Below are 27,003 nucleotides of genomic sequence, written 5' to 3' on the forward strand. Positions count from 1 at the left end.
CTCATCACCGAGGGGAGGAGGCTCCCAGCAGGCTCCAAGTGCCACCAGAGGGCTCATGTCCACAAGGCGAGGTGAGCAAGCCAGGCAGGAGTGACCTCACAGCAGACGGCCCACCTCACAGATGGGTGAGGAACCCAGCCAGGATCAGACTCTCAAAGAGGGCCCACATCACCAAGGGGATGTGAACCAGGCAGGAGTCTCCTAAGACCATTGGTCCCACATCATCAAAAGGTGAGGAACCCAGCACATGTGGCCTCAAACCAGAGGACACACATCACGAAGGGGCTGGGAGTGAGGCAGGCAGGAGGATACTCACAACAGAGGGCCCAAAAAATTAAAAAGTGAGGAATCCAGCCGTTGGAACCTCCCAGCAGGCGGCCAAGAGTACAGAGGCTATGGGATCCAGGCCTCTGTGAACTAACACCAGAGAGCCCACATCATGAAACTGTGAACAACCCAGCCGTTGGGACCTCAGAGCAGAAGGCCCACATCCCCATGGAGATGGGATCCTAAGAGGAGTGCCCAAGCATCATTGGGCTCACTAAGAAAAGTTGGTGAGCCCAGCAGTTAGGGCCTGACGCAAGAGGGCCCTCATCACCGGGGGGAGGAGATTCCCAGCACGCTCCAACTGCCACCACAGAGCTGACTTCACCAAGGCAATGTGTGCCAGCCATGCAGGAGTGACCTATCAGCAGAGGGTCTCCCTCACAGAAGGGTGAGGAGCACAGCCAGGAACAGACTCTCACCAGGGGGTCCACATAACCACGTGGATGAGAACCAGGCAGGAGTGTCCTCACACTAGTGGGGCCACATCATCGAAAGGTGAGGAACCCAGCAAAGGTGGCCACAAACCAGAGGACCCACATCACCAAGGGGTTGAGAGTGAGGTAGGCGTCTGGACGGGCATATTTAACACTCATTTCCCACCAGGAAGAGGAATTAACCAAAGGCTCAGCGTGCCCTGCCAGAAGCAGATTAGGGCCTGAAGCAGTCTTGCGGGTTTGCGGCCAGCTCACAAGAAAGCGAGTTGAAGAAAGGAGCTCAGGGGCACTGTAATTCACAAACCTGCAGAGTTATAAATGACAGATAACGTCCAAAAATATATTGAAGTAAGGCTGCGAAGAGGACTTGAAAGCGGGGCAGAATTTCAGGAAACCGATTTCAGGAGGTAGAGTGGATTTGCATTTAAAGCATAGGAAAAGAGGCAGAACATCGACAATGATGCACTTGGCAAAAAAGGGCGTATGAGTTTGTTCCTGAATATATTCAGGAAAAAACACATACGCCCTTTTTGGCAAACCAAGCAAGCTTGCAATGGAAATCCGAACTACTATGAAGTGTCACTTCCCCCCGGTCTAAAGGGCCATCTGAAAAAACTGTAAAATCCAGAAAGGCAAGACAGGCCATGGGGAAAAAGGAGCCTTGTTATGCTGATGGGCGGGATGTAAATTACCAACAGCCACTCTGGAGAAGTGTATGGTGTTTCCTGATACATCTGAAAAACAAAGCAACAGAGTCTAGGGCATTTCCACTTATGGTCCTATAGCTTAGGGAAATTAAAATCAAAAAGACACAGCCACCCCAAAATTTGGGATGGCTCTGTTTACAGGAACCTCTTCTACGGTACAAGTTAAATATCCCAGAGAACAAATAATTGATAAAGAAGTTGCGGTACTTACGTACAACAGAATACCACTCAGCAATGAAATCTGTGTCACCAGGCCTGTACCAGCATAATGAGTGGATTGAGGCACGATGATTCTAAGTGAAATAAGTCACACAGAAAAAGAAACATCATAAGGTATCACTAATGCACGGAATGTAAACTTGGCTACACAGGAACTGATTTACAAAACAGAACAGGGTCTCAAGTTTAGAAAACCAACTTATGCTTGCTTAAGGGGAAAGGTGAGTTGGGGTTCTGCATAAAACCAGAGTTTGAAATTAACACAGATACCGTTCCATAAGCCAAATATGTAATAGACAAGACCTACCCCTTGCTCAACGAAATGGACTCAACAATGAGGTATCACCTCACACCTGTTAGAATGGGCATCATCTGAAAATCTACAAACAACAAATGCTGGAAAGGGTGTGGAGAAAAGGAAGCCTCTTCCACTATTGTTGGGAATATAAATTGATACAGTCACTATGGAGAACAATATGGAGTTTCTTAAGAAACTAATAATAGAATTACCATATGATACAGCAATCCCAGTACTGGACATATACCCAGACAAAACCATAAATCAAAAAGAGACATTCACCGCAATGTTCATTGCATCACTATTTACAATATCGAGGTAATGGAAGCAACCTAAATGCCCACAGACAGACGAATGCATAAAGATGTGGTACATATATAAAATGGAATACTACTAAGCCATGAAAGGAATGAAATTGGGTCATTTGTAGAGACGTCGATGGATCTAGAGACTGTCATACAGAGTGAAGTAAGTCAGAAAGAGAAAAACAAATCTTGTATATTCATGCATATATGTGGAACCTAGAAAAACTGTACAGATTAACCGTTTTGCAAGGCATAAATAGAGCAACAGATGTAGACAACAATCGTATGGACAACAAGGGGGGAAAGCTCTTGGGGCGGTGGTGGTGGGAGGAGTTGAGAGATTGGGATTGGCATGTAAACATTTATATGTATAAAATAGATAACCAATAAGAACTTGCTGTATAAAAATATAAAAAAAATTAAAAAGAAATAAAATTTAAAAAACAAAACAGAAAAAACAATTATTCCCTTCACATACATGTATTTATATGAATAAATTATTTCCATGCTTATATCTGTAAATACAAAAAAGAGGAATAAATTCTACCTTGAACCAAAAACGAAAAAGAGAAAAAAAAAAACAGAACCCACCAGTTACTCAGAGGAAAACCGTATCAGGGCACTTGCTCCAGTTGTAAACAATTCTGAAGTTGGTCAGTGGTGGGGAATCGTCTCCCATTCAGCCAGCAGCCCCCACACAACAAGCGTCCTCATTGCAAAGCTGGGGCACCGTGCCAAGGCATCTGTGAGTGAACGTGAGCTGAGCCCCAGGCCAGTTGCTGCTGAACTGTTCCCACCCTTCCCAGGTAAAACACCTGAATATATACAAGGACTTGAAAGCCTAGAGGAAGGGCCATGGAGCCACATGAGTGACAGCATGCCAGCTGACTTGGTGCCTGCAGGCCAGCCAGGATGGCCCTGGCCCTGGGTGCTCTTCTGGAAGATTTCCATTTCCCTGCCTGAGATACCCGTCCTGTCCCTGCCCCCACTGCTTTTTTCCTTCCTCACCTCTGCCCAGGGAGAAATTCCAGCAGCAGGTATGGGTGACACATCCTCTTCTTTAGCAGGTGGCAGCCTGGCAACTGCTGCAGAAAGTCCAGCAGAGCCCCACTCACACTGGGCCACCCACAAAGCCGTGGCCTCTCACTCCCTCCCACCAGCCCAGCCCCGAGACTGCTGACAGGCTCTTGCTGCCTGGAGTGGTATTTATATTGATCTCAACCCAGGCACACCTGGGGAGGGCTGGCCGGCACGGTAAGGCTGCCCAGGTCAGCCAATCATCACCCCTCAGGGGCTCACAGTTGCAGAAAATGGAACTTGCTGAACCGGCCAGGTCCACGGAACAGGTGTGGGCTCCTGAGAGTCAGGATAGACAAGGGGCTGCAGCTTTGGCTTGTTTTCTAATCATTTTATCTGGCCCATGAGTGGGAGACAACTTCAAGAAAAGCCTCTCCTAATGAGAGGAACCCAGGAGTCAGGGAGAGGAGGGGTGGGTGGTGGTTGGAGACAGAGGCCTGGTGCCCCGGGTGCAGTGGAAGTCTCTGGAAGACCAGGTGGAGGGAGGCCACACAGAGTGATGCCCAGGGTCACAGACCTGTCGGAGCTGCTGTTTGTTAGTTCAAGTCCTGCTCTGAGGTGCTCTGTGTCAGCTCTGAGCGACAGGTGAGATGGGGGTGCTCTTCAATGAGGGCTATGTGCACGGTTCCTGTGTGCCCAGCCCTGCCACGGTACCTGCAAGGGTAGCTCTGTATCCTGGGAGAGGCCTGACTACGAGAGCCCCGTGGGCTGGGTTGGGGGTGGGGTACCTGCCCAGGAGAGCTCCATATCCTGGGATTGGCCTGACCACGAGAGCCCCATGGGCTGCTGGGGACCTGGTAAAGGATGTCAGGACAGTCAGTGAAGCCACCGAGGATATACCTCCAGTTGCTCCTAATTCCTACACCCTGCTGGTCATTCTACCAACCACCAGGACATGGTATTCTGTATTAGTCTTCAATGATGCCTTCTTTTGTATTCCATTAGTCCCAGAGTCACAAGAAATTTTGGCTTGTGAGTGGCAGGACTCAACATACAACTAAAACAATACTTCCGGGCCGTCTTGCCCCAAGGGTTCAAAAATTCCCACACCATCTTTGGGGAAAGCTTAGCTAAAGACCGAAAAGTTCTACCTCTGGAAAAGGAAACCCTCCTTCAATATGCAGACGACATTCTGATCGCCAGCCCTACTAAGGAGGCCTCTGAACTACCAAGCCAATAAAGGATAGAAGTTGTCCAAGAAAAAGCTCAAATATCACAGACTGCGGTGACCTGCCTGGGCTTCATTCTCACAGAAGGTCGGAGAAGCCCATCCCAGGAAAGGGAAGAAACCATTTGCAGCCTTACCCCTTTCTAAAACTAGAAGACAGCTTAGGGGTTCCTGGGGAGGCCAGGGTTTGCTGCTTCTGGATCCCTAACTACAGTCTACTAGCTGGGCCTCTATATGAAACACTGAAAGGAAAAGATGATGATCCTTTTGAACAGAATCCAGAAGTGGCCTTTCAAGAATGGAAAGAGCAGTCAATTCAGACCCTTGCCCTGGAACTCCCTAATTGAGCTAAACCCTTTGACCTTTCCATTCCCGGTGAAAGGTGAATTGCCATTGGAGAATTAGTGCAAAAACTGGGACCACTTGAAATGGAACAACGCAAGAATGCCATCCAGGTAGGATAAACTACAGTCACCAAGGGGCTTGGCCCACTGCCACATCTGGCCAAGATACTGGCAGTATCTAAAAACCTGGAAATCAGCAGCCCAAAAGGCCACCTCCCTCCTAAGGGAAAAGGACCCCACGTGGTGATCCTAATCACCAACCATGCCCTGAAGTTGCAGGGTTCGCTCCGTGGGCACACCGACCTCGACTGAGGAGGCCCTCCAACTCCAACATCCAGAGAGATAACCGGGGGCAACAGGGCACCATGACGACTCGTGTGAACATCCCTTGACCTGGAGTTTCTCTCATAAAACAACAATAGTGTGTCCCGAAGGAGTAGACTACTGCTTGCAGGACTTACTGCACCCGGAGGGGAGCTAATAATCTTGGCGGGGGAAACGTATATCACACTGTCACCATAGAAAAGCCTACAGACACCGTGATGATGGTGGCCAATAAGACCGGCTGGACTCCTGTTTACTTCAAAAGGCTGTTGACTCAGTGGCCATCATGGTCCTTGATCACCACTGACCCTGGACTGTCTGGGAGTTGAGCGGGCAGGGCTCTGACACCTGGTGCTGTTTTTACGTTAATTCAGGGGCCTAATTGAAGAAAGAGCAGACTACTGGTCAGAGCATCTAGGCTGGCAGAAACGGTCAGCCTAAGGTGGCCGAACAAATGTGAGGCGGGGTGAAACCGGCCCCCACAGCGTCTCTGCACATCTCTTTCCTGGACCCTTAAAGGTCATTAGAATCTATAACACTTCCAATGCTGGTGCTCAGGCGGACGAGCAGGGAGGCAGGGGTCCTGGGGCCAATCAACGTCACCTGGAGGCTGCTGGAGAGAAGTTCTGACCCTCGTCCCCTGGTATGAGGGCTCCCAACTCAGCACTCAGCAGTTACAGAAGAAGGGTCTGCACCCTCAGCACTCCAAGAATGAGGAACGGGACAAAAGGCAGAGGAGGGGTTTGTCCCCAGCAAAGCCCATTAAAAATCCCTGGGAGATAAAAATAGAATCTGGGCAATAAAGTCAAGTCTGACCTTTTTTATCCTTTGTGCTTTGTCTAATTTCACGTGCTCCTAGGGTCCCGCATGCAGAGGTTCCACACCCGGCACTTCAGACCAGATTTCCTAGTGCAGAATGGCTGGGTCGACACCTCAGCTCCTGGGGCCCAGTGCAGACTCTGAGATATAGAGCCTGAGCTGCAGCCAACCCGGCCCTCGAGTGCTCCGCCCCCTCCCTCCCACTGACTCTGACAGGATCTCTACACAGCAGCCCAGCCCACAGCCCACGGGGTAGTGCATGCTCTCACCTCTCCATTCTCTGATCAAAATATAAAGTTTCCTTTGCTTGTGAACCAAACTCAGTCTCGATCTGTTGGCCCCAATGACACTGGGCAGGGGGACACTTGTTGGGGTCCACTCTGGAGGATCAGTAACAGAAATTGAGACTATTGTAACTTCAATGAACAGATGTGTGAGCCAAACTGTAGTTAACATAGAACAGTTTATAAGGCTCGGGTAAAATAAGATGTTTCTAACACTTCCATTTGATATTTCCATCACTTTATTATAAGCAAGTTCAGTGAAAAGGTTTGTCTTATTTGTCAGGTCAATATTAGAGAAATGAAGTGATTTCTTTCCAAGGATGTACATCTAATAATCTTGGTTAAAGCTTCAATCTTGTTTTAAATGCTTTTCCATTGAAAATGATACCTCTCTCTCAGCTCCCCCATTTCTGAGAAGTATAAAATCTTATAATTTATTATTACCAAAGGGGAAAGGTGGGAGGAGGGATAAATTAACAGTTTGGAATTAACACATACACACTGCTATGTATAAAATAGATCATCAACAAGGAACTACTGTATAGCACAGGGAACTACACTCAATATTTTGCAATAACCTATAAGGGGAAATAATCGGAAAAAGAATAGATATCTTTATTGACATCATCTATCAATGACAGTTAAAGTGTAACCTAAGGGAAGCCGGTGGTGAGTGCTTCTGACCCTGAAGACTTCAATCATCTAAAGTTTGGACTCTGCCTACTTCCCAAGGCCCTTAATGAACATATGTGTAGCCGTAGCTTAAAAAATTCCCCAGTTTGGGTTTCGGGGAGACACTGATTTTGAAAAAGCCCTGGTGTTCTCCTTACATGAATGGGACTCTTCCTACTGTTAAAACATGTCTGTCACACACAGAGGATGGTATACCGTCTGATCGGGAAGAGTTTGGAAAAGGCATCTCATCTCCTCATCTCCTGGTGCTCGGGTTCACCCCTCCAGCGTCTTTACTAACAGTCTCCCCACTTGGAGATGTCAGCACTGTCAACATCCTGTTGTGTACAGTTTGGAATTTGTCCAGAGGATGAAGCGGAAGGATGAGGAACAATGAGAGACAAGTCCTAGGTGTTCAGACAGGCACATGTCACTCTAATTTCCAATCAGGAAGACGAATTGACCAAAGGCTAGGGTTGCCCATGGAAACAGTATAGGGCTTGAGGAAATCCCACTGCTTTGTGGCCAGTTCCCATAAACACAAGTTGAACAATGGAACTCAGGGGCAGTAAAATTCACGAAACTGCAGAGTTGAAAATATCTATCACTGAAAAATGTCTTGAGGAAAGTCAGAGAAAAGGATTGGTAAGCAAGGGAGAATGGCAGGAAAGGGATTTGAGGAGGTAGAAAGGACTCGCCATTAAGCACAAGAAAAGGGGCTGAACATTGCCAACATTGCAGTTGGCCAAAAAGGCTGTATGCGTTTTTTTCTGTATATATTCAAGAAAAGGGCATACACTTTTTTAGCCAACCAAACAGGTGGGCACTGGAAATCAATACTACAAAAGATATCACTTCGCATCAGTCAGAAGAGCCATCCTCATAAAGTGTAAACACCAGAAATGCAGGACAGGGCAAGGAGAAGAGGGAGCCCTGTGAGGCTTATAGTGGAAATGTATATTGCCAACAGCCATTCTGGAGAAGTGTATTGTGTTTACTAAAGCATCTAAAAAATGAGCTACAGAGCATAGGGCACTTGCACTCATGGGCGTATGTCTTGGGAAAAACAAAAATCGAGAGGACACAGGCACCCCAATGTTTACTGCCTCTCTGTTTAAAAGATCCTTGACTAGGATATAACTTAAATGTCTCTGGAGGGAAAAAAATGGATAGAGATGTGGTACTTATGTAGAGTGGAATATTACTCAGCCTGGAAATCAATGAAATATGGCCAGTTGTAACAACTCCGGAGGAGTTACGTATGATCATTCTAAGTGACATAATTCAAAAAGAAAAAGACACATATCATAAGATATCACTTAAAGGTGGAATCCAAAATGGCTACACATGAAATAAATTACAAAACAAAAACACAGTCAAATATGTAGAAAACACGCGTAAGGCTGCTAAACGGGAAAGGTGGGGAGGGGTGAGGCATCATCCAGGAGGTTGAAATTAGCAAAGATACCATTCCAAATACCAAACTGATAATCAACAAGGCCTACACAGTAGCTAAAAGAACTGCACTCAGCACACTCAAGTCACCGGAAAAGAATATATATGACTGGTAAGAATCTGAAAAAGAATTTATTGATGTCTCTCTGTATGTGAATCAAGTGGATGTACAGCAGCAAGAAACAGAGCTTTGAAAATCAGCTGTAACCAATATAGTAATAAATTGAAAAAAATAAACGACAGAGAGAAAGAGAAAACCTCTTACAACTTTTCCTCAGGGACGGTGATGCAACATGGATTGAACACATCTAGACCCACAGCAGGATGACACATAAGGCTGGAAACTGTTCGTGCTAAGAGAAATGTGAGGTTGGGTGAGGAAATGCACACCCTTTAAAGTAATACTACCTGGTACCCATTCAATGGGTCCCAAATCTGCAGGTTCAAGGGATCTTCCTACAGCTAAAACATGCATGGAAAACCCAGAGGACTGTACACCATGTGATCGGGAGATGTGTCTAAAATGCACCTCATTTATCCTCTCCTGGTGCTCCTGTTCATCATTCCAGCCACGTTACTTAGAATCTCCCCACTTAGAGAATCAGCACATTTAAACTTCTGTTTCACACATTTTGCAAATTGTGAGGAGGATGAACGGGAAGAGGGGGAACCAATGAGAGAATAGTTGTAGGGGTTTGGACGGGCACATGTCACTCTAATTTCCCATTAAGAATAAGAATTAAAAAAAGGCTCAGCCCGCCTCGCCGGAGCCAAAATAGGGCCTGAAGCAATCCTGCGGCTTTGAGGCCAGCTCACAAAAGAGCAACTTAAAAAATGGAGCTCAGGGTCACTGCAATTCACAAACCTGCAGAGTTATAAATGAAAACTAACGTCCAAAAATATGTTGAGGTAAGGCAAAGAAGAGGATCTGAATGCAAGACAGAATTGCAAGAAACAGATTTCAAGAGATAGATTGGACTCGTCTTTAAAGCACATGAAAAGCGGCAGAATTTCGACAATGATGCAGTTGGCCCAAAAGGGAGTATGCATTTTTTCCTGAATACATCCAGGAAAAAACTCATACGCACTTTATGGGCAACCAAGCAAGCAAGCAATGCAAATGTGCACAACAAAGAAGTCTCATTTCCCACCGGTCAAAAGGGCCATCCGAAAAAATTGTAAAAACCAGAAATGCAGGACAGGCCATGGAGAACAGGGAGCCTTTATACGCTGATGGACAGTGTGTGAACTGCCGAGAGCCACTCTGGAGAAGTGTATGGTGGTTCCTAAATCATCTAAAAAACAGAGCTACAGAGCATAGGGCACTTCCAATCATGGAAGTATATCTAGGGAAGTCTAAAAATCAACAAGACACAAGCACACCACAGTTTAGGGCTACTCTGTTTACAAGAACCTCAACTTCAGTACACCTTAAATATCCCAGGAAAGAGAACAATGGATAAAGAAAATGTGGTACTTATGTACAATGGAATATCTCTTCACCATGAAATCAATGTAATAAGGCTAGTAGAAGGATAAAGAGTGGATTTAGGTCCGATAATACTACTTGAAATAAGTCAAACAGAAAAAGAAACATATCATAAGATATCACTTATAGAGGGAGGATAAATATGGCTGCACAAAAAATGAATTACAAAACAGAACAGTGTCTCACATTTAGAAAACACACTTATGTCAGCTTAAGGGGAAAGGAGAGGTGGGGTGATGCATAAAACCAGAGTTTGAAATTAGCACAGATACCATTCAATAAACCAAATAGGTATTAGACAAGATCTACACCTTGCTCAATGAACTGGCCTCAACACACCCTATACACCGCAGAGAAATATATCTGAGTAATAAGAATCTTAAAACCCATGTATTGATATATCTCCATAAGGGAATCAAGTGTGTGCAGAGCGGCCAAACACAGCAGTGAAAATGAGCTAAGCCCCATTATAGAAATAAATTTTAAAACCAAAACGCAGAAACAATGAAAGAGAGAAAAATTCTTACAAAATTCGCTCAGGGGCTGTGATGCAACCTGGAATGACCACATATAAACCCACAGCTGGATAAGACATAAGGCTGGACACTTGGGGCTGAGAGGATTGGTGAGCTTTGGTGAGCAACTGCCGAAAGTTTAATGCAATACTTCATGCTACTCATTCCAAGGGTCCCAACACTCCAGGTTGAAGGGAATCTTCCTACAGCTAAACCATGCATGGGAAATCCAGCGGATGGTATACCATATGATCGGGAAAGGTTTCTAAAACACACCTCATTTTCCTCTCCTGGGGCTCCGGATCAACATTCCAGCCACGTTACTAACAACATCCCCACATGGAGAGTCAATGCCTTTAAGTTCTGGTATCGCACAGTCTGCAGTTAGTGCGGAGGATGAATGGGAATAGGGGGAACCAGTGAGAAAATAGCTGTAGCGGTTTCAATGGGCACATGTCACTCTAATTTCACATCAGGAAGAAGAATTAACCAAAGGCAGAGCAAGGCGCCCCAGAAGAAGAATAGGGCATGAAAAAATCCTGTGGATATGAGACAAGATCACAAAAATAAGAGCTGAAAAATGGAGCTAAGGGCCACTGCAATTCAAAAACCTGCAGAGTTATAAAGGCCAACTATTCTCCAAAAGTATATTGAGGTAAGGCTATGAAGAGGCACTGACAGCAAGGCAGAATTGCAGGAAACCGATTTCAAGAGGTAGACTACAAGTGCATTGACAACATATGAAAAGACTCAGAACGTCGACAATGATGCACTTGGCCAAAAAGGGCGCATGCGTTTTTTCCTGAATATATTCAGGAAGAAACGCATATGCCCTTTCTGGCCAACCAAGCAAGCTTGCAAAGGAAATCTGCACAACAATGAAGTCTCACTGCCCCCCGGTCTAAAGGGCCATCTGAAAAAAGTGTAAAATCCAGAAAGGCAGGACAGGCCATGGAGAACTGGGAGCGTTGTTATGCTGGAGGGCGGAATGTAAATTGCCCACAGCCATTCTGGAGAAGTGTATGGTGTTTCCTGAAACATCTAAAAAACAAAGCAACAGAGCCTAGGGCACTTCCACTTATGGTCCTATAGCTTAGGGAAATAAAAATCAAAAAGACACAGCCACCCCAAAGTTTGGGACGGCTCTGTTTACAAGAACCTCGTTTACAGTACAAGTTCAATATCGCAGAAAGCGAAAAATGGATAAAGAAGTTGTGGTACTTACGTACAATGCAATATCACTCAGCAATGAAATCTATGTCATCATGCCCATAGCAGCATAATGAGTGGGTTAAGGTACGATGATTCTAAGTGAAATAAGTCACACAGAAAAAGAAACATCATAAGATATCACTAATACACGGAATGTAAACTTGGCTACACAGGAACTGAATTACAAAACAGAACAGGGTCTCAAATGTAGAAAACCAACTTATGCTTGCTTAAGGGGAAAGGTGAGTTGGGGTGCTGCATGAAACCAGAGATTGAAATTAGCACAGATACCGTTCCATAAGACAAATATGTAATAGACAAGAGCTACTCCTTGCTCAGCGAAGTGGACTCAACACGCCATATTAAACGCCTAAGAATATACCTGACTAGTAAGAATCTTAAAACCTATGGATATATATGTCTCCGAAAGTGAATCATGCGTGTGTACAGTGGCATAAACGAAGCAGTGATAGGATTGGTGAGGTTCGGTGAGCAAATGCAGACCCTTTGAAGTCATATTGCATGGTACCCATTCCAAGGGTCTCAACTCTCCAGGTTTAAGGGATTCTTCCTTCAGCTAAAACATGCATGTGGAACCCAGAGTATGATCCACCGTGTGATCGGGAAACGTGTTCAAAGGTGTCTCAGGTTTCGTCCCCTGGTACTCGGGTGCAACATTCCAGATGCTTTACTAACACTCTCCCCACTTGGAGAGTCAGTGCCTTTAACCTCCTGTTTGGCCTAGTTTGCAATTTCTACCGAAAATGAACAGGAATAGGGAGAACCAATGAGAGACTAGCTGGAGGTGTCTGGACGGGCAAATTTAACTCTCATTTCCCACCAGGAAGAGGAATTAACCAAAGGCTCAGCGTGCCATGCCGGAACCACACTAGGGTCTGAAGCAATCCTGCGGTGTTGCGGACAGCTCACAAGAAAGCGAGTTGAAGAAAGGAGGTCAGGGGCACTGTCATTCACAAACCTGCAGAGTTATAAATGACAGCTATCGTCCAAAAATATATTAAAGTAAGGCTGCCAAGAGGACGTGAAAGCGGGGCAGAATTGCAGGAAACCGATTTCAGGAGGTAGACTGGAATTGCATGTAAAGCATAGGAAAAGAGGCAGAACGTCCACAATGATGCACTTGGCCAAAAAGGGCGTATGCGTTTTTTCCTGAATATATTCAGGAAAAAACGCATACGCCGTTTTTGGCCAACCAAGCAAGCTTGCAAAGGAAATCTGCACAACAATGAAGTCTCACTGCCCCCCGGTCAAAAGGGCCATCTGAAAAAAGTGTAAAATCCAGAAAGGCAGGACAGGCCATGGAGAACTGGGAGCCTTGTTATGCTCATGGGCGGGATGTAAATTGCCAACAGCCACTCTGGAGAAGTGTATGGTGTTTCCTGAAACATCTAAAAAACAAAGCAACGGAGCCTAGGGCACTTCCACTTATGGTCCTATAGCTTAGGGAAATTAAACTCAAAAAGACACAGCCACCCCAAAGTTTGGGACGGCTCTGTTTACAAGAACCTCGTTTACGGTACAAGTTCAGTATCACAGAAAGAAAAAAATGGATAAAGAAGTTGTGGTACTTACGTACAATGCAATATCACTCAGCAATGAAATCTATGTCATCAGGCCCGTAGCAGCATAACGAGTGGATTCAGGTACGATGATTCTAATTGAAATAATTCACAGAGAAAAAAAAACATCATAAGATATCACTACTACACGGAATGTAAACTTGGCTACACAGGAACTGAATTACAAAACAGAACAGGGTCTCAAATGTAGAAAACCAACTTATGCTTGCATAAGGCGAAAGGTGAGTTGGGGTGCTGCATAAAACCAGAGATTGAAATTAGCACAGATACCGTTCCATAAGCCAAATATGTAATAGACAAGAGCTACTCCTTGCTGAACGAAGTGGACACTACACCCCATATTAAACGCCTAAGAATATACCTGACTAGTAAGAATCTTAAAACCTATGGATTTATATGTCTCCGAAAGAGAATCAAGCGTGTGTACAGTGGCAGAAACGCAGCAGTGATAGGATTGGTGAGGATAGGTGAGCAAATGCAGACCCTTTGAAGTCATATTGCATGGTACCCATTCCATGGGTCTCAACTCTCCAGGTTTAAGGGATTCTTCCTTCAGCTAAAACATGCATGTGGAACCCAGAGTATGATCCACCATGTGATTGCGAAACGTGTTCAAACGTGTCTCAGTTTTCGTCCCCTGGTACTCGGGTGCAACATTCCAGATGCTTTACTAACTCTCTCCCCACTTGGAGAGTCAGTGCCTTTAACCTCCTGTTTGGCCTAGTTTGCAATTTCTACGGAAAATGAACAGGAATAGGGAGAACCAATGAGAGACTAGCTGGAGGTGTCTGGACGGGCAAATTTAACTCTCATTTCCCACCAGGGAGAGGAATTAACCAAAGGCTCAGCATGCCATGCCGGAACCACACTAGGGCCTGAAGCAATCCTGCAGTGTTGCGGCCAGCTCACAAGAAAGCGAGTTGAAGAAAGGAGCTCAGGGGCACTGTCATTCACAAACATGCAGAGTTATAAATGACAGCTATCGTCCAAAAATATATTGAAGTAAGCCTGCCAAGAGGACGTGAAATCGGGGCAGAATTGCAGGAAACCGATTTCAGGAGGTAGACTGGAATTGCATGTAAAGCATAGGAAAAGAGGCAGAACGTCCACAATGATGCACTTGGCCAAAAAGGGCGTATGCGTTTTTTCCTGAATATATTCAGGAAAAAACGCATACGCCCTTTTTGGCCAACCAAGCAAGCTTGCAAAGGAAACTTGCACTACAATGAAGTCTCACTGCCCCCCGGTCAAAAGGGCCATCTGAAAAAAGTGTAAAATCCAGAAAGGCAGGACAGGCCATGGAGAACTGGGAGCCTTGTTATGCTCATGGGCGGGATGTAAATTGCCAACAGCCACTCTGGAGAAGTGTATGGTGTTTCCTGAAACATCTAAAAAACAAAGCAACATAGCCTAGGGCACTTCCACTTATGGTCCTATAGCTTAGGGAAATTAAAATAAAAAAGACACAGCCGCCCCAAAGTTTGGGATGGCTCTGTTTACAAGAACCTCGTTTACGGTATAAGTTCAATATCACAGAAAGAAAAAAATGGATAAAGAAGTTGTGGTACTTACGTACAATGCAATATCACTCAGCAATGAAATCTATGTCATCAGGCCCGTAGCAGCATAACGAGTGGATTCAGGTACGATGATTCTAATTGAAATAATTCACAGAGAAAAAAAAACATCATAAGATATCACTACTACACGGAATGTAAACTTGGCTACACAGGAACTGAATTACAAAACAGAACAGGGTCTCAAATGTAGAAAACCAACTTATGCTTGCATAAGGCGAAAGGTGAGTTGGGGTGCTGCATAAAACCAGAGATTGAAATTAGCACAGATACCGTTCCATAAGCCAAATATGTAATAGACAAGAGCTACTCCTTGCTCAACCAAGTGGACTCTACAACCCATATTAAATGCCTAAGAATATACCTGACTAGTAAGAATCTTAAAACCTATGGATTTATATGTCTCTAAAAGAGAATCAAGCGTGTGTACAGTGGCATAAATGCAGCAGTGATAGGTTTGGTGAGGTTCGGTGAACACATGCAGACCCTATGAAGTCATATTGCATGGTACCCATTCCATGGGTCTCAACTCTCCAGGTTTAAGGGATTCTTCCTTCAGCTAAAACATGCATGTGGAACCCAGAGTATGATCCACCGTGTGATTGCGAAACGTGTTCAAACGTGTCTCAGTTTTCGTCCCCTGGTACTCGGGTGCAACATTCCAGATGCTTTACTAACACTCTCCCCACTTGGAGAGTCAGTGCCTTTAAACTCCTGTTTGGCCTAGTTTGCAATTTCTACCGAAAATGAACAGGAATAGGGAGAACCAATGAGAGACTAGCTGGAGGTGTCTGGACGGGCAAATTTAACTCTCATTTCCCACCAGGAAGAGGAATTAACCAAAGGCTCAGCGTGCCATGCCGGAACCACACTAGGGTCTGAAGCAATCCTGCGGTGTTGCGGACAGCTCACAAGAAAGCGAGTTGAAGAAAGGAGGTCAGGGGCACTGTCATTCACAAACCTGCAGAGTTATAAATGACAGCTATCGTCCAAAAATATATTGAAGTAAGGCTGCCAAGAGGACTTGAAAGTGGGGCAGAATTGCAGGAAACCGATTTCAGGAGGTAGAGTGGAATTGCATGTAAAGCATAGGAAAAGAGGCAGAACGTCCACAATGATGCACTTGGCCAAAAAGGGCGTATGCGTTTTTTCCTGAATATATTCAGGAAAAAACGCATACGCCCTTTTTGGCCAACCAAGCAAGCTTGCAAAGGAAACTTGCACTACAATGAAGTCTCACTGCCCCACGGTCAAAAGGGCCATCTGAAAAAAGTGTAAAATCCAGAAAGGCAGGACAGGCCATGGAGAACTGGGAGCCTTGTTATGCTCATGGGCGGGATGTAAATTGCCAACAGCCACTCTGGAGAAGTGTATGGTGTTTCCTGAAACATCTAAAAAACAAAGCAACAGAGCCTAGGGCACTTCCACTTATGGTCCTATAGCTTCAGGAAATTAAAATAAAAAAGACACAGCCACCCCAAAGTTTGGGACAGCGCTGTTTACAAGAACCTCGTTTACGGTACAAGTTCAATATCACAGAAAGCGAAAAATGGATAAAGAATCTGTGGTACTTACGTACAACGCAATATAACTCAGCAATGAAATCTATGTCATCAGGCCCATAGCAGCATAATGAGTGGATTCAGGTACGATGATTCTAAGTGAAATAAGTCACACAGAAAAAGAAACAACATAAGATATCATTACTACACGGAATGTAAACTTGGCTACACAGGAACTGAATTACAAAACAGAACAGGATCTCAAATGTAGAAAACCAACTTATGCTTGCTTAAGGGGAAAGGTGACTTGGGGTGCTGCATAAAACCAGAGATTGAAATGAGCACAGATACCGTTCCATAAGCCAAATATGTAATAGACAAGAGCTACTCCTTGCTCAACGAAGTGGACACTACACCCCATATTAAACGCCTAAGAATATACCTGACTAGTAAGAATCTTAAAACCTATGGATTTATATGTCTCCGAAAGAGAATCAAGCGTGTGTACAGTGGCAGAAACGCAGCAGTGATAGGATTGGTGAGGTTCGGTGAGCAAATGCAGACCCTTTGAAGTCATATTGCATGGTACCCATTCCATGGGTCTCAACTCTCCAGGTTTAAGGGATTCTTCCTTCAGCTAAAACATGCATGTGGAACCCAGAGTATGATCCACCGTGTGATTGGGAAACGTGTTCAAACGTGTCTCAGTTTTCGTCCCCTGGTACTCGGGTGCAACATTCCAGATGCTTTACTAACACTCTCCCCACTTGGAGAGTCAGTGCCTTTAACCTCCTGTTTGGCCTAGTTTGCAATTTCTACGGAAAATGAACAGGAATAGGGAGAACCAATGAGAGACTAGCTGGAGGTGTCTGGACGGGCAAATTTAACTCTCATTTCCCACCAGGGAGAGGAATTAACCAAAGGCTCAGCGTGCCATGCCGGACCCACACTAGGGTCTGAAGCAATCCTGTGGTGTTGCGGACAGCTCACAAGAAAGCGAGTTGAAGAAAGGAGGTCAGGGGCACTGTCATTCACAAACCTGCAGAGTTATAAATGACAGCTATCGTCCAAAAATATATTGAAGTAAGGCTGCCAAGAGGACTTGAAAGTGGGGCAGAATTGCAGGAAACCGATTTCAGGAGGTAGACTGGAATTGCATGTAAAGCATAGGAAAAGAGGCAGAACGTCCACAATGATGCACTTGGCCAAAAAGGGCGTATGCGTTTTTTCATGAATATATTCAGGAAAAAACGCATACGCCCTTTTTGGCCAACCAAGCAAGCTTGCAAAGGAAACTTGCACTACAATGAAGTCTCACTGCCCCCCGGTCAAAAGGGCCATCTGAAAAAAGTGTAAAATCCAGAAAGGCAGGACAGGCCATGGAGAACTGGGAGCCTTGTTATGCTCATGGGCGGGATGTAAATTGCCAACAGCCACTCTGGAGAAGTGTATGGTGTTTCCTGAAACATCTAAAAAACAAAGCAACAGAGCCTAGGGCACTTCCACTTATGGTCCTATAGCTTAGGGAAATTAAACTCAAAAAGACACAGCCACCCCAAACTTTGGGACAGCTCTGTTTACAAGAACCTCGTTTACGGTACAAGTTCAATATCACAGAAAGCGAAAAATGGATAAAGAATTTGTGTTACTTACGTACAATGCAATATAACTCAGCAATGAAATCTATGTCATCAGGCCCATAGCAGCATAATGAGTGGGTTAAGGTACGATGATTCTAAGTGAAATAAGTCACACAGAAAAAGAAACAACATAAGATATCACTACTACACGGAATGTAAACTTGGCTACACAGGAACTGAATTACAAAACAGAACAGGGTCTCAAATGTAGAAAACCAACTTATGCTTGCTTAAGGGGAAAGGTGAGTTGGGGTGCTGCATAAAACCAGAGATTGAAATGAGCACAGATACCGTTCCATAAGCCAAATATGTAATAGACAAGAGCTACTCCTTGCTCAATGAATTGGACTCAACACCCCATATTAAACGCCTAAGAATATACCTGACTAGTAAGAATCTTAAAACCTATGGATTTATATGTCTCCGAAAGAGAATCAAGCATGTGTACAGTGGCATAAACGCAGCAGTGATAGGATTGGTGAGGATCGGTGAGCAAATGCAGACCCTTTGAATTCATATTGCATGGTACCCATTTCATGGGTCTCAACTCTCCAGGTTTAAGGGATTCTTCCTTCAGCTAAAACATGCATGTGGAACCCAGAGTATGATCCACCGTGTGATCGGGAAACGTGTTCAAATGTGACTCAGATTTCGTGCCCTGGTCCTTGGGTGCAACATTCCAGACGCTTTACTAACACTCTCCCCACTTGGAGAGTCAGTGCCTTTAAACTCTTGTTGACCCAGTTTGCAATTTCTGTGGAAAATGAACAGGAATAGGGAGAACCAATGAGAGACTAGCTGGAGGTGTCTGGACGGGCAAATTTAACCCTCATTTGCCACCAGGAAGAGGAATTAACCAAAGGCTCAGCATGCCATGCCGGAACCACACTAGGGCCTGAAGCAATCATGCAGTGTTGCGGCCAGCTCACAAGAAAGCGAGTTGAAGAAAGGAGCTCAGGGGCACTGTCATTCACAAACATGCAGAGTTATAAATGACAGCTATCGTCCAAAAATATATTGAAGTAAGCCTGCCAAGAGGACGTGAAATCGGGGCAGAATTGCAGGAAACCGATTTCAGGAGGTAGACTGGAATTGCATGTAAAGCATAGGAAAAGAGGCAGAACGTCCACAATGATGCACTTGGCCAAAAAGGGCGTATGCGTTTTTTCCTGAATATATTCAGGAAAAAACGCATACGCCCTTTTTGGCCAACCAAGCAAGCTTGCAAAGGAAACTTGCACTACAATGAAGTCTCACTGCCCCCCGGTCAAAAGGGCCATCTGAAAAAAGTGTAAAATCCAGAAAGGCAGGACAGGCCATGGAGAACTGGGAGCCTTGTTATGCTCATGGGCGGGATGTAAATTGCCAACAGCCACTCTGGAGAAGTGTATGGTGTTTCCTGAAACATCTAAAAAACAAAGCAACAGAGCCTAGGGCACTTCCACTTATGGTCCTATAGCTTAGGGAAATTAAACTCAAAAAGACACAGCCACCCCAAACTTTGGGACAGCTCTGTTTACAAGAACCTCGTTTACGGTACAAGTTCAATATCACAGAAAGCGAAAAATGGATAAAGAATTTGTGTTACTTACGTACAATGCAATATAACTCAGCAATGAAATCTATGTCATCAGGCCCATAGCAGCATAATGAGTGGGTTAAGGTACGATGATTCTAAGTGAAATAAGTCACACAGAAAAAGAAACAACATAAGATATCACTACTACACGGAATGTAAACTTGGCTACACAGGAACTGAATTACAAAACAGAACAGGGTCTCAAATGTAGAAAACCAACTTATGCTTGCTTAAGGGGAAAGGTGAGTTGGGGTGCTGCATAAAACCAGAGATTGAAATGAGCACAGATACCGTTCCATAAGCCAAATATGTAATAGACAAGAGCTACTCCTTGCTCAATGAATTGGACTCAACACCCCATATTAAACGCCTAAGAATATACCTGACTAGTAAGAATCTTAAAACCTATGGATTTATATGTCTCCGAAAGAGAATCAAGCATGTGTACAGTGGCATAAACGCAGCAGTGATAGGATTGGTGAGGATCGGTGAGCAAATGCAGACCCTTTGAAGTCATATTGCATGGTACCCATTTCATGGGTCTCAACTCTCCAGGTTTAAGGGATTCTTCCTTCAGCTAAAACATGCATGTGGAACCCAGAGTATGATCCACCGTGTGATCGGGAAACGTGTTCAAATGTGACTCAGATTTCGTGCCCTGGTCCTTGGGTGCAACATTCCAGACGCTTTACTAACACTCTCCCCACTTGGAGAGTCAGTGCCTTTAAACTCTTGTTGACCCAGTTTGCAATTTCTGTGGAAAATGAACAGGAATAGGGAGAACCAATGAGAGACTAGCTGGAGGTGTCTGGACGGGCAAATTTAACCCTCATTTGCCACCAGGAAGAGGAATTAACCAAAGGCTCAGCGTGCCATGCCGGAACCACACTAGGGCCTGAAGCAATCCTGCAGTGTTGCGGCCAGCTCACAAGAAAGCGAGTTGAAGAAAGGAGCTCAGGGGCACTGTCATTCACAAACATGCAGAGTTATAAATGACAGCTATCGTCCAAAAATATATTGAAGTAAGCCTGCCAAGAGGACGTGAAATCGGGGCAGAATTGCAGGAAACCGATTTCAGGAGGTAGACTGGAATTGCATGTAAAGCATAGGAAAAGAGGCAGAACGTCCACAATGATGCACTTGGCCAAAAAGGGCGTATGCGTTTTTTCCTGAATATATTCAGGAAAAAACGCATACGCCCTTTTTGGCCAACCAAGCAAGCTTGCAAAGGAAATCTGCACAACAATGAAGTCTCACTGCCCCCCGGTCAAAAGGGCCATCTGAAAAAAGTGTAAAATCCAGAAAGGCAGGACAGGCCATGGAGAACTGGGAGCCTTGTTATGCTCATGGGCGGGATGTAAATTGTCAACAGCCACTCTGGAGAAGTGTATGGTGTTTCCTGAAACATCTAAAAAACAAAGCAACAGAGCCTAGGGCACTTCCACTTATGGTCCTATAGCTTAGGGAAATTAAAATCAAAAAGACACAGCCACCCCAAAGTTTGGGATGGCTCTGTTTACAAGAACCTCGTTTACGGTATAAGTTCAATATCACAGAAAGAAAAAAATGGATAAAGAAGTTGTGGTACTTACGTACAATGCAATATCACTCAGCAATGAAATCTATGTCATCAGGCCCGTAGCAGCATAACGAGTGGATTCAGGTACGATGATTCTAATTGAAATAATTCACAGAGAAAAAAAAACATCATAAGATATCACTACTACACGGAATGTAAACTTGGCTACACAGGAACTGAATTACAAAACAGAACAGGGTCTCAAATGTAGAAAACCAACTTATGCTTGCATAAGGCGAAAGGTGAGTTGGGGTGCTGCATAAAACCAGAGATTGAAATTAGCACAGATACCGTTCCATAAGCCAAATATGTAATAGACAAGAGCTACTCCTTGCTCAACCAAGTGGACTCTACAACCCATATTAAATGCCTAAGAATATACCTGACTAGTAAGAATCTTAAAACCTATGGATTTATATGTCTCTAAAAGAGAATCAAGCGTGTGTACAGTGGCATAAATGCAGCAGTGATAGGTTTGGTGAGGTTCGGTAAACACATGCAGACCCTATGAAGTCATATTGCATGGTACCCATTCCATGGGTCTCAACTCTCCAGGTTTAAGGGATTCTTCCTTCAGCTAAAACATTCATGTGGAACCCAGAGTATGATCCACCGTGTGATTGCGAAACGTGTTCAAATGTGTCTCAGTTTTCGTCCCCTGGTACTCGGGTGCAACATTCCAGATGCTTTACTAACACTCTCCCCACTTGCAGAGTCAGTGCCTTTAACCTCCTGTTTGGCCTAGTTTGCAATTTCTGTGGAAAATGAACAGGAATAGGGAGAACCAATGAGAGACTAGCTGGAGGTGTCTGGACGGGCAAATTTAACTCTCATTTCCCACCAGGGAGAGGAATTAACCAAAGGCTCAGCGTGCCATGCCGGAACCACACTAGGGCCTGAAGCAATCCTGCGGTGTTGCGGACAGCTCACAAGAAAGCGAGTTGAAGAAAGGAGGTCAGGGGCACTGTCATTCACAAACCTGCAGAGTTATAAATGACAGCTATCGTCCAAAAATATATTGAAGTAAGGCTACCAAGAGGACTTGAAAGTGGGGCAGAATTGCAGGAAACTGATTTCAGGAGGTAGAGTGGAATTGCATGTAAAGCATAGGAAAAGAGGCAGAACGTCCACAATGATGCACTTGGCCAAAAAGTGCGTATGCGTTTTTTCCTGAATATATTCAGGAAAAAACGCATACGCCCTTTTTGGCCAACCAAGCAAGCTTGCAAAGGAAACTTGCACTACAATGAAGTCTCACTGCCCCACGGTCAAAAGGGCCATCTGAAAAAAGTGTAAAATCCAGAAAGGCAGGAAAGGCCATGGAGAACTGGGAGCCTTGTTATGCTCATGGGCGGGATGTAAATTGCCAACAGCCACTCTGGAGAAGTGTATGGTGTTTCCTGAAACATCTAAAAAACAAAGCAACAGAGCCTAGGGCACTTCCACTTATGGTCCTATAGCTTAGGGAAATTAAACTCAAAAAGACACAGCCACCCCAAACTTTGGGACAGCTCTGTTTACAAGAACCTCGTTTACGGTACAAGTTCAATATCACAGAAAGCGAAAAATGGATAAAGAATTTGTGGTACTTACGTACAATGCAATATAACTCAGCAATGAAATCTATGTCATCAGACCCATAGCAGCATAATGAGTGGGTTAAGGTACGATGATTCTAAGTGAAATAAGTCACACAGAAAAAGAAACAACATAAGATATCACTACTACACGGAATGTAAACTTGGCTACCCAGGAACTGAATTACAAAACAGAACAGGGTCTCAAATGTAGAAAACCAACTTATGCTTGCTTAAGGGGAAAGGTGAGTTGGGGTGCTGCATAAAACCAGAGATTGAAATGAGCACAGATACCGTTCCATAAGCCAAATATGTAATAGACAAGAGCTACTCCTTGCTCAACGAAGTGGACACTACACCCCATATTAAACGCCTAAGAATATACCTGACTAGTAAGAATCTTAAAACCTATGGATTTATATTTCTCCGAAAGAGAATCAAGCGTGTGTACAGCGGCATAAATGCAGCAGTGATAGGATTGGTGAAGTTCGGTGAACACATGCAGACCCTTTGAAGTCATATTGCATGGTACCCATTCCATGGGTCTCAACTCTCCAGGTTTAAGGGATTCTTCCTTCAGCTAAAACATGCATGTGGAACCCAGAGTATGATCCACAGTGTGATCGGGAAACTTGTTCAAATCTGTCTCAGGTTTCGTCCCCTGGTTCTCGGGTGCAACATTCCAGACGCTTTACTAACACTCTCCCCACTTGGAGAGTCAGTGCCTTTAACCTCCTGTTTGGCCCAGTTTGCAATTTCTGCGGAAAATGAACAGGAATAGGGAGAACCAATGAGAGACTAGCTGGAGGTGTCTGGACGGGCAAATTTAACTCTCATTTCCCACCAGGAAGAGGAATTAACCAAAGGCTCAGCGTGCCATGCCGGAAACACACTAGGGCCTGAAACGATGCTGTGGTGTTGCGGCCAGCTCACAAGAAAGCGAGTTGAAGAAAGGAGCTCAGGGGTACTGTAATTCACAAACCTGCAGAGTTATAAATGACAGCTATCGTCCAAAAATATATTGAAGTAAGGCTGCCAAGAAGACTTCAAAGCGGGGCAGAATTGCAGGAAACCGATTTCAGGAGGTAGACTGGAATTGCATGTAAAGCATAGGGAAAGAGGCAGAACGTCCACAATGATGCACTTGGCCAAAAAGGGCGTATGCGTTTTTTCCTGAATATATTCAGGAAAAAACGCATACGCCCTTTTTGGCCAACCAAGCAAGCTTGCAAAGGAAATCTGCACTACAATGAAGTCTCACTGCCCCCCGGTCAAAAGGGCCCTCTGATAAAAGTGTAAAATCCAGAAAGGCAGGACAGGCCATGGAGAACTGGGAGCCTTGTTATGCTCATGGGCGGGATGTAAATTGCCAACAGCCACTCTGGAGAAGTGTATGGTGTTTCCTGAAACATCTAAAAAACAAAGCAACAGAGCCTAGGGCACTTCCACTTATGGTCCTATAGGTTAGGGAAATCAAACTCAAAAAGACACAGCCACCCCAAACTTTGGGACAGCTCTGTTTACAAGAACCTCATTTACGGTACAAGTTCAATATCACAGAAAGCGAAAAATGGATAAAGAATTTGTGTTACTTACGTACAATGCAATATAACTCAGCAATGAAATCTATGTCATCAGGCCCATAGCAGCATAATGAGTGGGTTAAGGTACGATGATTCTAAGTGAAATAAGTCACACAGAAAAAGAAACAACATAAGATATCACTACTACACGGAATGTAAACTTGGCTACACAGGAACTGAATTACAAAACAGAACAGGGTCTCAAATGTAGAAAACCAACTTATGCTTGCTTAAGGGGAAAGGTGAGTTGGGGTGCTGCATAAAACCAGAGATTGAAATGAGCACAGATACCGTTCCATAAGCCAAATATGTAATAGACAAGAGCTACTCCTTGCTCAATGAATTGGACTCAACACCCCATATTAAACGCCTAAGAATATACCTGACTAGTAAGAATCTTAAAACCTATGGATTTATATGTCTCCGAAAGAGAATCAAGCGTGTGTACAGTGGCATAAACGCAGCAGTGATAGGATTGGTGAGGATCGGTGAGCAAATGCAGACCCTTTGAAGTCATATTGCACGGTACCCATTTCATGGGTCTCAACTCTCCAGGTTTAAGGGATTCTTCCTTCAGCTAAAACATGCATGTGGAACCCAGAGTATGATCCACCGTGTGATCGGGAAACGTGTTCAAATGTGACTCAGATTTCGTGCCCTGGTCCTTGGGTGCAACATTCCAGACGCTTTACTAACACTCTCCCCACTTGGAGAGTCAGTGCCTTTAAACTCTTGTTGACCCAGTTTGCAATTTCTGTGGAAAATGAACAGGAATAGGGAGAACCAATGAGAGACTAGCTGGAGGTGTCTGGACGGGCAAATTTAACCCTCATTTGCCACCAGGAAGAGGAATTAACCAAAGGCTCAGCGTGCCATGCCGGAACCACACTAGGGCCTGAAGCAATCCTGCAGTGTTGCGGCCAGCTCACAAGAAAGCGAGTTGAAGAAAGGAGCTCAGGGGCACTGTCATTCACAAACATGCAGAGTTATAAATGACAGCTATCGTCCAAAAATATATTGAAGTAAGCCTGCCAAGAGGACGTGAAATCGGGGCAGAATTGCAGGAAACCGATTTCAGGAGGTAGACTGGAATTGCATGTAAAGCATAGGAAAAGAGGCAGAACGTCCACAATGATGCACTTGGCCAAAAAGTGCGTATGCGTTTTTTCCTGAATATATTCAGGAAAAAACGCATACGCCCTTTTTGGCCAACCAAGCAAGCTTGCAAAGGAAATCTGCACAACAATGAAGTCTCACTGCCCCCCGGTCAAAAGGGCCATCTGAAAAAAGTGTAAAATCCAGAAAGGCAGGACAGGCCATGGAGAACTGGGAGCCTTGTTATGCTCATGGGCGGGATGTAAATTGTCAACAGCCACTCTGGAGAAGTGTATGGTGTTTCCTGAAACATCTAAAAAACAAAGCAACAGAGCCTAGGGCACTTCCACTTATGGTCCTATAGCTTAGGGAAATTAAAATCAAAAAGACACAGCCACCCCAAAGTTTGGGATGGCTCTGTTTACAAGAACCTCGTTTACGGTATAAGTTCAATATCACAGAAAGAAAAAAATGGATAAAGAAGTTGTGGTACTTACGTACAATGCAATATCACTCAGCAATGAAATCTATGTCATCAGGCCCGTAGCAGCATAACGAGTGGATTCAGGTACGATGATTCTAATTGAAATAATTCACAGAGAAAAAAAAACATCATAAGATATCACTACTACACGGAATGTAAACTTGGCTACACAGGAACTGAATTACAAAACAGAACAGGGTCTCAAATGTAGAAAACCAACTTATGCTTGCATAAGGCGAAAGGTGAGTTGGGGTGCTGCATAAAACCAGAGATTGAAATTAGCACAGATACCGTTCCATAAGCCAAATATGTAATAGACAAGAGCTACTCCTTGCTCAACCAAGTGGACTCTACAACCCATATTAAATGCCTAAGAATATACCTGACTAGTAAGAATCTTAAAACCTATGGATTTATATGTCTCTAAAAGAGAATCAAGCGTGTGTACAGTGGCATAAATGCAGCAGTGATAGGTTTGGTGAGGTTCGGTGAACACATGCAGACCCTATGAAGTCATATTGCATGGTACCCATTCCATGGGTCTCAACTCTCCAGGTTTAAGGGATTCTTCCTTCAGCTAAAACATGCATGTGGAACCCAGAGTATGATCCACCGTGTGATTGCGAAACGTGTTCAAACGTGTCTCAGTTTTCGTCCCCTGGTACTCGGGTGCAACATTCCAGATGCTTTACTAACACTCTCCCCACTTGGAGAGTCAGTGCCTTTAACCTCCTGTTTGGCCTAGTTTGCAATTTCTGTGGAAAATGAACAGGAATAGGGAGAACCAATGAGAGACTAGCTGGAGGTGTCTGGACGGGCAAATTTAACTCTCATTTCCCACCAGGGAGAGGAATTAACCAAAGGCTCAGCGTGCCATGCCGGAACCACACTAGGGCCTGAAGCAATCCTGCGGTGTTGCGGACAGCTCACAAGAAAGCGAGTTGAAGAAAGGAGGTCAGGGGCACTGTCATTCACAAACCTGCAGAGTTATAAATGACAGCTATCGTCCAAAAATATATTGAAGTAAGGCTACCAAGAGGACTTGAAAGTGGGGCAGAATTGCAGGAAACTGATTTCAGGAGGTAGAGTGGAATTGCATGTAAAGCATAGGAAAAGAGGCAGAACGTCCACAATGAT

This window comes from Globicephala melas, chromosome 5, assembly GCF_963455315.2.
Source record: "Globicephala melas chromosome 5, mGloMel1.2, whole genome shotgun sequence".
NCBI classification, from domain to species: Eukaryota; Metazoa; Chordata; class Mammalia; order Artiodactyla; family Delphinidae; genus Globicephala; species Globicephala melas.